Source organism: Apteryx mantelli, chromosome 2, assembly GCF_036417845.1.
Source record: "Apteryx mantelli isolate bAptMan1 chromosome 2, bAptMan1.hap1, whole genome shotgun sequence".
In the NCBI taxonomy this organism is placed as follows: Eukaryota; Metazoa; Chordata; class Aves; order Apterygiformes; family Apterygidae; genus Apteryx; species Apteryx mantelli.
This window is the reverse complement of record NC_089979.1, coordinates 104,815,651-104,825,912: the sequence shown is the minus strand read 5'-3', so window position 1 is coordinate 104,825,912 and position 10,262 is coordinate 104,815,651. Positions and strand designations below refer to the sequence as shown.

Here is a 10,262-nt window from a genome sequence, read left to right as displayed (position 1 = left end):
AGGCACAAAGATGAGAAATATATCCTACTTTAAAATGGGTTTGTTTCTCCAGACTCAGGCTATTTGGCACATGTATGCAGCAAGGAACAGAAGTCATAGTTCCTCACAAAGTATACCCAGGGTGGACATATATAGGTCCGCTATATACAGTGAACAGTCTCCTGAACATGGTGGGGCCTGTAATTGATGAAAGACCTCACAGACAACAGTGATGTTCCCAAGGGCCAAATGACTGTACTTACTGTAGAGGTGAATTTAATTTTACTAGTAAAAATGTTTAATGAAAGGAAACCTCTAACAGAATGAATGCTGCATTCACACATGTGGACATTCTTACCACAAAAATCAGGATTTGTTCTTAGAGCTTTCTTGAGCAGAAAAGTTGGATCTATCTTTCAAAGTATTAGCAATCCTATTTGTAGTTTATTCTTTCTGAAAATTGAACGTAACATGTACTTTTGAATCTTTCTAATCTGACTTTATTACAGCTTGTGATTTGAAGACATTTCCAAGAGACTTTAAGATGGATTTTTTTTTTTCTTAAAAAAGCAAACCTGTATGACCAATACATTGGCTCAGTAACCCAACCTCCCATTTTTGGCTGTTTTATAGTAGCTCTGAAATTTTTGTTTCATTTCACATTTGCCAAAAAATCAGACAGATATCTACTTCAAGTTTTTGAATCTGTCCATTTGAATCCTTAGGGAGTAATCATAAAAGGTGTTGAGGAAAGGATAAACTATCCATTTGCCAGTCAGCTATCATTCTGCATTTCTAATGTCTTCCTTACCTTACTACTCAAGATTAAAGCCGTACAGAAATGGAACTGTATCTTTTTCCTGTTTCAAGCTACCTTCTCAAGTAGAATTAATTTTGGCAGCAGTGTCTCAAAAGAAACATTTGTTGATGATTATGCAACTTTATTACTAGAGAAATGCCTGATTAACAATGTGAATCTTGAAACAGATCCCATGTCTGACAAGGCTCAGGTTCATCTTCATCTCTGGTCTGGGTAGGTTTGTGCCTAACCATTGTGATCTTCACCCTGTAGACAGCCAGCCATAGCATTTTCATCATCTTCCACAATATAATACGCAGGGGAAAATTGTAATTTAAATTCTTTGAACATCAGGTGCAATCAGTAACAAAAAGGAAGTGTGATAATCCCTCTTAGCTCAGCCCCCTTTGTATATGTAGAATTTGCCTTTACAGTGTTCTACCCCTCTTTTGAAAAAGGACACTGACTTAAGAAGTTTTAACTCAAGGTATAGCTATGCTTTATGAATTGACAAGTTGGGAAGGGATCAGTAACAGAAGAACTAACATGGTAGGATATTTCTTTTAAAAAAGCTATACATAGATTCAGTGATCTCTGAAAAGTGGATGATTGCCTTTCTCTAATGTTTTTTTTCATGTCTGGTCAAAGAGTTCTGCAAACCTTGTTGATACGAATTAGTGCAAAAATGATTGAGGTCCTGTTCTAAGTCATTTCAAGTAAGAGAAATTTCAATTAATTTGAAATTTGGAATTCTGACTAAGGCATTTCTGTTCTCACTCTCAATGTTGGAAAACTAGAGTAACTACTGGACTTCAGTAGCTATCTCCAGATGTAACTGGAAGTAGATTTTTTTTGTATAGTCTACATTAACTACAAAAAGAAGCATAAGATAGAGCAATCATTTAAAATACTCAGCTGAAGCAGCAAAATGATTTACCGCAGGCCATAGGGGTCATTTTAGAACAGCAAGCCAGAATTTTGATTTCAGTTACCTTAGACTTAATCCCAAATGCAATGGTTTTATATCCAGAATAATCGCTGGGTGGTCTTTGAAGAGAGAAGCGTGGTTCCTGCACCTTTGAGTTGTATCATAGCTGAGAATGCTGTTACTAACAGTAGCCCCTTAGTCTTCTGTAGTCTGAACTTTCTTACTGTATAAAGAAATTATATCCTTCCCTCCTCCCCAAACACAGGTATTACATCTGTGACCAAGTCTCTGACAAGACTGTAATCAAGACTGGCCCATTTTGCTAGGTAGGCTAGGCAACTCACATTGCCTGAGAAGACAATAAATTCCTTGGAACAACATGGAGTAAAATAACACCTATTAACCTATACCTCCGGGCACTACCTATACATAACTAGAAATAATTATAGTGTGTTTATCCTGTGAAATAGAGTAGTGGTGTGGCTGGTTCCTATCTCCATTGCACTTGTCCTGCAGACAGATCCACTGGCCAGTTGTTCCACCGATGGGTTGTACAGGTTACCAGTGCAGAAAAAGCCAGAGATCAGTCGGCAAAATGAGGAGATAACAGCCAGGATGCTAGTGAGAGTGAGAGCTCATGGATTTGAACGGGATCGTTCTTTAGCTTTGGTCCAGATATGACTGTGAGTACCAAGTTTTGGAGGGGAGGGTTTTCAATCAGTGATGTGATATAACGTGTGGGACTGGTGGTGCTTTTTTGTATGCCCTTTCTCAAGTGTTTTGTACATATGTGTGTTTATGTGTGCACATGTATACCTATATCCAGAGTATTTAATTCCACTAAGATCTTAAATACATATAAACTTGAGATGGTCACTGCTGAATAGCAAATGTCACTCAACTTCATGGTTCCACTTAATTAATTCAGTCACTAGTCATAAATACGTAGCTGTCCATGATGGCAGAAAATGTCTGCTGTCATATTCAGCCTATTACAATTCCTTTACTGTCAAATAGTCTTCTACCCTTTTTAAGAAAGGAAAAAAAATAAAACCTCTCTTTATACTTCCTATTCCTTAAATGGAAGGAAGTTAACAAAGCTAGTAATGACAAAGTGTTAATTTTTCTCTTCTTTCACCCTCTCATACATACAGATTAAAATCTCCCATATCTGATCAACTGTCATCCATATTTCCTTGCTTTATTACAATAATTATTTATTCTGTGTTTGTGGTAGTGTCCATAAGGCACTAGGAGTTTATCTGGCCTCTAGATAAGAAGCTTACAAAGAAAAAGAAAATGAAATAGAGACCCAGGTAAAGCGAACAACAAGTTCTAATTGAAAAAAGTGGTTCAAAGTAGGCAGTATGGTAGAAGTCAGTGGAAAATGCGCAGACTGGCGAGAGCAAGGGACTTGTAGGTGAGTTCAAGGAGGTCGGTCAGTGAAGAATAAGTCACATGGAAAAAAGCCTAGAGGCAATTGCCTGAAATGCTTATATGTAAATGGTAAACCAGAATGGTGGGAGAGAGCAAGCAGAGGACAGTGAGAAGTCAACACAACAGAACAAGTTAGGAGAGAGGTAAGCAGTAAAAATGATGCAACAGCGGCTGAGGAGTCAGCACGGCAGTACAAAGAGGAAAATGACATGAAGAGATTAATGGGAGAGCAAGACCATGGTGGTGACATCTTGTATTTATATCTCAGTAGCACAGGTGTTATTTCCCATGATGTGTATGGAGAAGAAATCATGGACTTTGGAGATGCTAGTGAGGGAAAAGTATTAGAGCTTTGCTAAAAGGTGAAGGAGTTCTTTTAGAAATTTAAAAATCTGAGACTACAGTTTAATGGATCAAAAATCTATAAACAAAGAAAAATCTATTAAACATTAGAAATTATGTGGAATGGAAACAGCAATCTGTTTCCCATCTTATATTTCAATAGCTGTTGAGCAGTTATTTAGTGTGTGGTCTTTAATGTTTTCTTAATCACTTCTGATATTGCAAAGTGTGAAGAGCAAAATAGCACCTTGGAGTTTTTTGTTGTCTTTTCTTTTCTTGGTGGGGGGTTCCTTAGTTAGAATAAAGGCTGTGAAACAAAGCTGGTCCCCCTTAGCATTATAGAATTCATCATCTGGGGGAAATTTCTGCCTGCACAAAACAACCTCCATTAGCCATTTGTTACTCTGAAAATTTCCTATGCTTCAGGCCTCATCTTGATCAGAACTTCTGTTTTCCCGACTGAATGAGAACTGCTCACTCAACAAGCTTACAACCCTGCAAAGAAATCCTGTCAGTGGACACTATGCCCAGACCATTCTCTCTGAAAAATTAGGACTAGAACATAAATCTTGCAGTGGAAAGGCAACAGGCTCAGCTGTCTGATGCTCTCCAGTTGCTGTAGAGAATAGGAATGCTCTATGCCTAAAACTGCCTTGTTGATTCTCAATTTACAAAACTTTTCTATTGTATTGTTGTATTTAATTATCACCGCCTACCTGATAATGGACTGAAGCAGCCTGAATGTGGCATACCGTCTGTTTAGATGATTCAGTCAGGTAAGATAGCTACAGGAAAGCAATAGATGGAAAAAGGTAGTGTGCAGCAGTTGAAGCATTGTACCTCCTTCAGTAACAATTACTATTTGTAATTAAGAAGGAATCTGAATGAAACCATTCACTGTGCAACATTTAGATGCTTCCACAATAGAAATGACAGCAATGGAGAAATTTCTTTAGTCAGAGATAAGACTTATCTGGCAATGCATTAGACAACTGTGAGGCCAATTGCTTTTTTCACTGTATGTTCTCTACTTTATATCCTTTGCAATGCACTTTGGCTCATCCAAAATTCCCCATAATGTCAGTGGGAATAACTGCAAGAAAAAGGATTGTAGAATCTGGCTCTTAAGGCAAGTGTCTTAAGTGTATGTCTGCACTGCAGCAACGTTAACTTCAACAGACTTGCCTGAACAGCTTTAAGTTTGGCAAGCATCACTCGGGCAGAGCAGAGCTCTCTTCAGGCTGTCCACTGCTGCTGTCCCAGCAACTTGGTAAATACGTAAGCAGTCTGCCAGCAGCGAGCTCAGTTACTGCTAGTAATTCTCAAGCAAGCCAGTTATGAAGGGAACTTCACAAGATCTACCACATCCTGAGAGCTCCTCTGAGCTGTTTATAAACCTGCTGTTATAAACGCAGTGACGTGCAGAATATCTCACAAGATCTGACTTCACACATGTCCAGCAACTTGATTCTGACCTTAAAGCTCTTATCAAATGTTTAATGAGAAATTGTGACTTGTATAGTGTGAAATCTGCTTTAAAAACACATGCAAAAAGGGCTTTCCTTGCTATCCTGGAGCACGCTCAGGACCACTGGCCCGTGGGCTCTAGAGGAGTTGGTACATAGAAGAGCCACAAACTGCTTCTGAAAGTGCAGTTCTTCTGTGAAATTACAGTTCTTTTGCTTCAAAATACCTGTGTGCATGTATCTACTGGAAAGTTGCTGTGTTCACTTGAGTTAACCAATTTCCACTTTTCACCCTGGTGGTGAGCAAAGTTCTCCCTGTCTGTATTTCCTCGTCTCACTGAGGCAGAACTCTTGGGGATCTTCTGGAGAAAGGTACTATTTGCCAAGTGTATGGGGGTGCCTTTTTGTGGTTTGTGGGTCTTTCTTTCTTTCTTTTTAATGCATGGATGTGATTCTACTGGTCGAATGCTCTTGTTTCCCTATCTGCAAACCTGCTGGAACACACAGGGCTATTCCGGGATAAACAAGAGGAGAATTTGGCTCTGGGTTTCAACCATGTCAGAACCATAAAGTGTGCTTACAAGTCATAATAAGAGTTTTGCATTTCCCTAAAGATGCACTGAAAAAAATCACTGTGTAAAAGTTAGAGAAGCATTAGGTATATGTGGACCATCTCAAGTGTACTCAGATATTGTCCTAGTTTGTGAAGCACATAGCAGTCACATCTGCAGAGCTTCTCAGAGGAAAAGAGTAGTTGAAATAACATCCCAGGTACTGTCTTATCGTTTCTGCTCTAAAAGAAACTCAACTTGGTATGCAGACTCTATGTTGTTATGCAGTATAAACTTTTAGTAAGTAAAAGGCAATTTGTGTTCCAAAGAGCTTACATTATAAGGCCCTGATCTTCCGAATGCTTACATGCTTGCTTAACTTTCTGTCCCTGAATTGTCCCTTTTAGTGACAATGAGATTACTCATATGCATAACGCTGCTGCTTGCCTAAATTTTTGTAATATGAGAGCACAGATGAAGATAGGATATGAGAAAGGAAGTATTATTATCCTCATCTTGCAGATGAGGAACCGAAGCACAACAAAAATGAGATCCTGATCCTCCACAGTGTGTATGTGCCTAGCTGTTAAGCATATGAGTAACTTCCTTCGAGTTCTTGAGGCCCTCCAGGCAGAAGCGTAAGGCCTGGATCTCACTTAATGGCGCTGTGCGACCACGACTAAGTTACTTAAGTTCTGGTCCCGCAGTGTTAAACTCACGTGCTTGAAAGTGCAGAATACGACAGGAATGACCGGGCTGAGATAAAGAGGGCTCCTCCGACCCTTTCACCCGAGTGCCGCGACGTTACAGGTGGGTGCTGGGGAAGCGCCAGCATGTGACAGCGCGGCTCCGTCCTTGGGAGCCCGGGGGGCCGCGGGCAGCGGGGCGAGAGGCTGCGCGCCGCGGGAGCGCGGCAGGTAACGCGGCCCCGCGGCCAGGGCGCTGCCGGGCCTGCCCGCCCGCCCGCTGAGCGGCGGCGGCGGCGGCGGCGGCGGCGGCGGGGAGCGGGGCCCCGGCGGCGGTGCCGGCTGCGCGGGCGCGGAGCGGCGGGGGCGGCGAGGCGAGGCGAGGCGAGGGGAGGGACCGAGCGCGGAGCCACCGCCCGCCCGCCCGCGGGGCCGCGCCGCCACATGGAGCGGCGCCGCGCCCGCAGAGCGGCCGCCCGCCCGCCCCGGCCCCGCCACCGGCCCCGCCACCGGCGCAGCAGGTACCGCGGGCGGGCACCTGCCGGGGCCCCCGGGGGGCGGCGGGGCCCGGGGGGCGGCGGGCTCAGCGCCGAGCGGCTGCGGCGCGGTGCGGCGGCTCCCGGCGCGGGCTGAGGCGCGGTGCGGGGTCGGGAAGTTAGTGGCAGCGGAAAGTGGGAGACGGCCGAGTCCCGCGGGCAGGTTTCCCACCCTTTTTCCTCTCTCCTTCCCTCCCCCCTCCCCTTTTCATTTAAATATACTGCAATTTTTATATATAAAAAAAAGTCTAAAAGAGATGTAGATGTTTTGGAGCGTTTCCTTAAAATTTCGGAGCCGCGTGCGAGCGCGGAGGTGGCCAGAAGAAGCGGTCCCGGGCGCCGAGCGGGGGGCGGCGCAGCCCCGCTGGGGAGCGCAGCCGCACCGGGCAGCGCGCTGCCGGCCGCCGCGCGGTGCCCCCGCGCCCGCCCCGCCGCTTCGGGTCGTCCGTGCCCGCAGTGTGCAGGAGGAGGGCACCGAGGTTACAGGCGCTCGCTAAATTAGCAGCCTGCCTGCGTTTGAGGGAGGCGGTGTCGCTGGAGAAGTCGCTGGCTCCCAAGCAGCGGCGGCCCCAGAAGTTTGCTTCCCTGGGATGCTGCCTGTCACAGCTGGAGGTTTCCTTTCGCGCCGCTCCGCAAAGTTACCTTCGTTGTAACGTGACTGTTGGGCTCCGTAGTCGTTTTTAAAGAAGATGCGTGTAGTTAGGAACTGCATGTGTGAAGAAACGACTTCCCACCGCAGCAGTTGATTCTCAGGAAACTTTTAATTTTGCGCTTCGAGAAACTCGGTTACTACTTGGATTACTGTGCTACCTTGGTCTAGAAGGTATGGTAACACTGCCAGACTTTGTGCAAAGCATTCTGCTTGCCAAATTTTTTTAAAGTTAGCATCCTGGCAATACTGTGTCAGTACCAGTTTGCAGCTTGTGATCGCAAATTATCTCAAAAAAGTGATGTTTTGTGATACACAAGAATCTTTAGACCAGTATAGCCGCTGGTTTCAGCTAGTAGTGGAAAAGTGTAAAATGATGTTTCTTTTTTTTCTTGCACTGAGTCTGCTTAAATGTGTAAGTGCAAGTGGCATTTTCAAAGGGATCAAAAATTGGAATGAGAGCTTCCTAAGTAGCTATTTTCTTGTCAGTAGCTGGATGCCACAAAGGTTACATCCATATGCATCTACTTTCCAGCAGTCAAAAACATATATATATATAAAAATAAATCAAGAATAGATACGTTGCTTATTTCATGATTCTGTCTTTACTAAAGATGGTCCTAAACTCTACCGTTTGCTAAACTTTAGCTAAATAATTTACTTTTGAAATTAAAAGCTGTAATGCATTGTAAGGGCCAAATCCTTTAAAAGACACACTCTGTTAGCTTCAATTGACTGCTCACATCAATTGTTACTCATATGCACACTTGAGCGCCGATAGTATGGCTGTCTATTAAATATTATAAATGACCATTGAAATGAAAAAGCATCTGAATATATTGCATTTAGAAATAAATACTAAAAATCCTTCCAGATACTCTGAAAGACTTGATATGAATCAACTAAACAGGGGAATGCTGTGACTAGCTTGCTGCACTGCTTTTGCCTTGCTTTTGAATTGCATGGTTTAAGGGGTTCAGGGTCTTAGTGAAATACCAGAATTAAGGATAGAGTAGCTTTATTATGTGACAATATAGTTGTCTCTGATTTTTGCAAGCAATTTCTTAAACATTAGTTAACTTTATTTTTTCTTAATCTTCTTTCTCTTTTCTAATGAGGGAAGTACTAAAACAAAAAGTAAGAATGGATGTTTATGTTGCCCTGCTAAGGCAATTCCTCTTCATGGGTTAATGTAACAGTTGTACACAGTCATTCTCTATTATGTGACTTTTCCAAAAGGTGCTATTTCTCCCGTGCAGGAGCTTCTTTCTAGTATTGACATGCTTTGCTTTGCTTTTAACTTATCAATGTTTGTTTTAAAACTAAATTAAAAAATACATGATATACTGCATAGGCTCCTAAGTGTGCCCTTCTCCCCCTTCCTTCCCTCCCCACCCTACCCCCCCCCACCAAAAAAGACACTTCAATCCTGAACAAAGCTCTTTCAAGTTTTCATTTGATGGATGTATGCCTTATTGCTGTATCAAAGCCTTTGAAACTGCCGCATACGGACATTAGGAACTAAGTGTATGCTATGTGCAAGACCCAGAACTCTTAAAATGATAGTTTCCCTTAGCAGAACTGGGTGGAGGAAGTGTCCAAAATGCTGCAGAACTCTGCACTCCCCTTGGTTCATGTTTCTGTGATCCCAGGCTCACATCCAGCCTTAAAGGTTTTGTCACAAATATTAATATCGGTGATTATCTGTGTGTTCTCTTTTTTAATAAAAAAATTAATTAAGATTTCCCTTTAGAGAAAACTAACTGAAACCCAGAATTTGATATATTTTAAGTCTAACAAAATAAGAAGTAAATATGATAACCCTTGAGATGATTTATTTAAGATAATTTAAGATAAAAAGCAAAGGAAAAGGCAAGCTCACACTTTGAGTGAAAAGGCTGACCATACCGAAGTCAATGAAGTCCTATACCTGTCCCCTCAGGAGACAGGATTTCAAACCTAATACGTTGATATCTACAACAATAATCTACTTTCTGAGTGTAACTTCTAGAGGAAGTGATAGAAGGGCAGCGGCATAATGTGGAATTCTAGTAACTGTACTCGTGCAGTCAGCATAGACTGGTGGACCCAGTTAATTGAACAGTGATCACTAATCTGTCTGGCCCAATATAATGATGTGAAGATACACTATAGGACTTGGGTGGCTTCAGTAGGGTGCTTGCCTCTTTGTCGTTTGTGCCCACAGGCACTGGAGAAGCTTAAACGTTGATCCTGTGTGCATCATTTACCCCAGCTAGATAGCTCTCTGTTTGGTTACCTATTTCCAAGGGCGCAAAGTGGGTTACTGCATTTTGAGTAGGTCACCGACATAGGAGTTGCAATAGAGTGAAAGGCAAGCTTGTCATGCACCTGAGCTTTCCACCTTGGCTCCCTGCTGCCAGTGTTCTCCCTGGGAATACTCTGGTTGGATGTTTCACTGTAGGAGCATGAATGATACATTTGTCATTCATGTTACATGAAGTATACAATAAAAATGCAATAGTCTCCTCCTCAGTGTTACTGTAGCAGTTTTCCTTTCCCTTGTGGACACTAACACCAAAAACCTGGTTTGCTTGCCACTTCCACTGCACAGCTTTGCAGAAATGTAAGTGGAGAATCAATCCACAGAGTTTTACAATAATGTAAAACTTATTTCTCATCATTAAAATCGGGTAACTCCAAATTGAAGCCAAAAATATTTCCAGAAATATTTTATTTGAGCTTAGGTATTTCTTACACTAACAGTACAATCTTACAGAAAACGAGGAAATGGGTCTAGTTCCTATTTAAGAAGCAGAAAACAAGGAAGGACGTAATGAGTTGTATGCTATTCTGGCAGATCATTTTTGGCAACTTTTTTATAAAAAAAGTCAAGAGGATATCAAAAGT

General features: G+C 42.5%; 1 protein-coding gene across 2 annotated transcripts in view; it reads left to right on the top strand.

Annotated features, from left to right (window-relative positions):
* The first annotated feature begins 6,676 nt into the window (after nucleotides 1-6,676).
* IKZF1 (IKAROS family zinc finger 1) overlaps nucleotides 6,677-10,262 on the top strand; it is a 73,585-nt gene continuing 69,999 nt past the window's right edge. Inside the window, exon 1 of one of the 2 annotated variants that reach the window (XM_067291174.1) lies at nucleotides 6,677-6,709. The gene's annotated coding sequence lies outside the window, so the exon portion shown is untranslated. Of the gene's footprint in view, nucleotides 6,710-7,427; nucleotides 7,548-10,262 lie in introns of those variants that run through there. The other variant, XM_067291179.1, reaches the window with a different exon arrangement.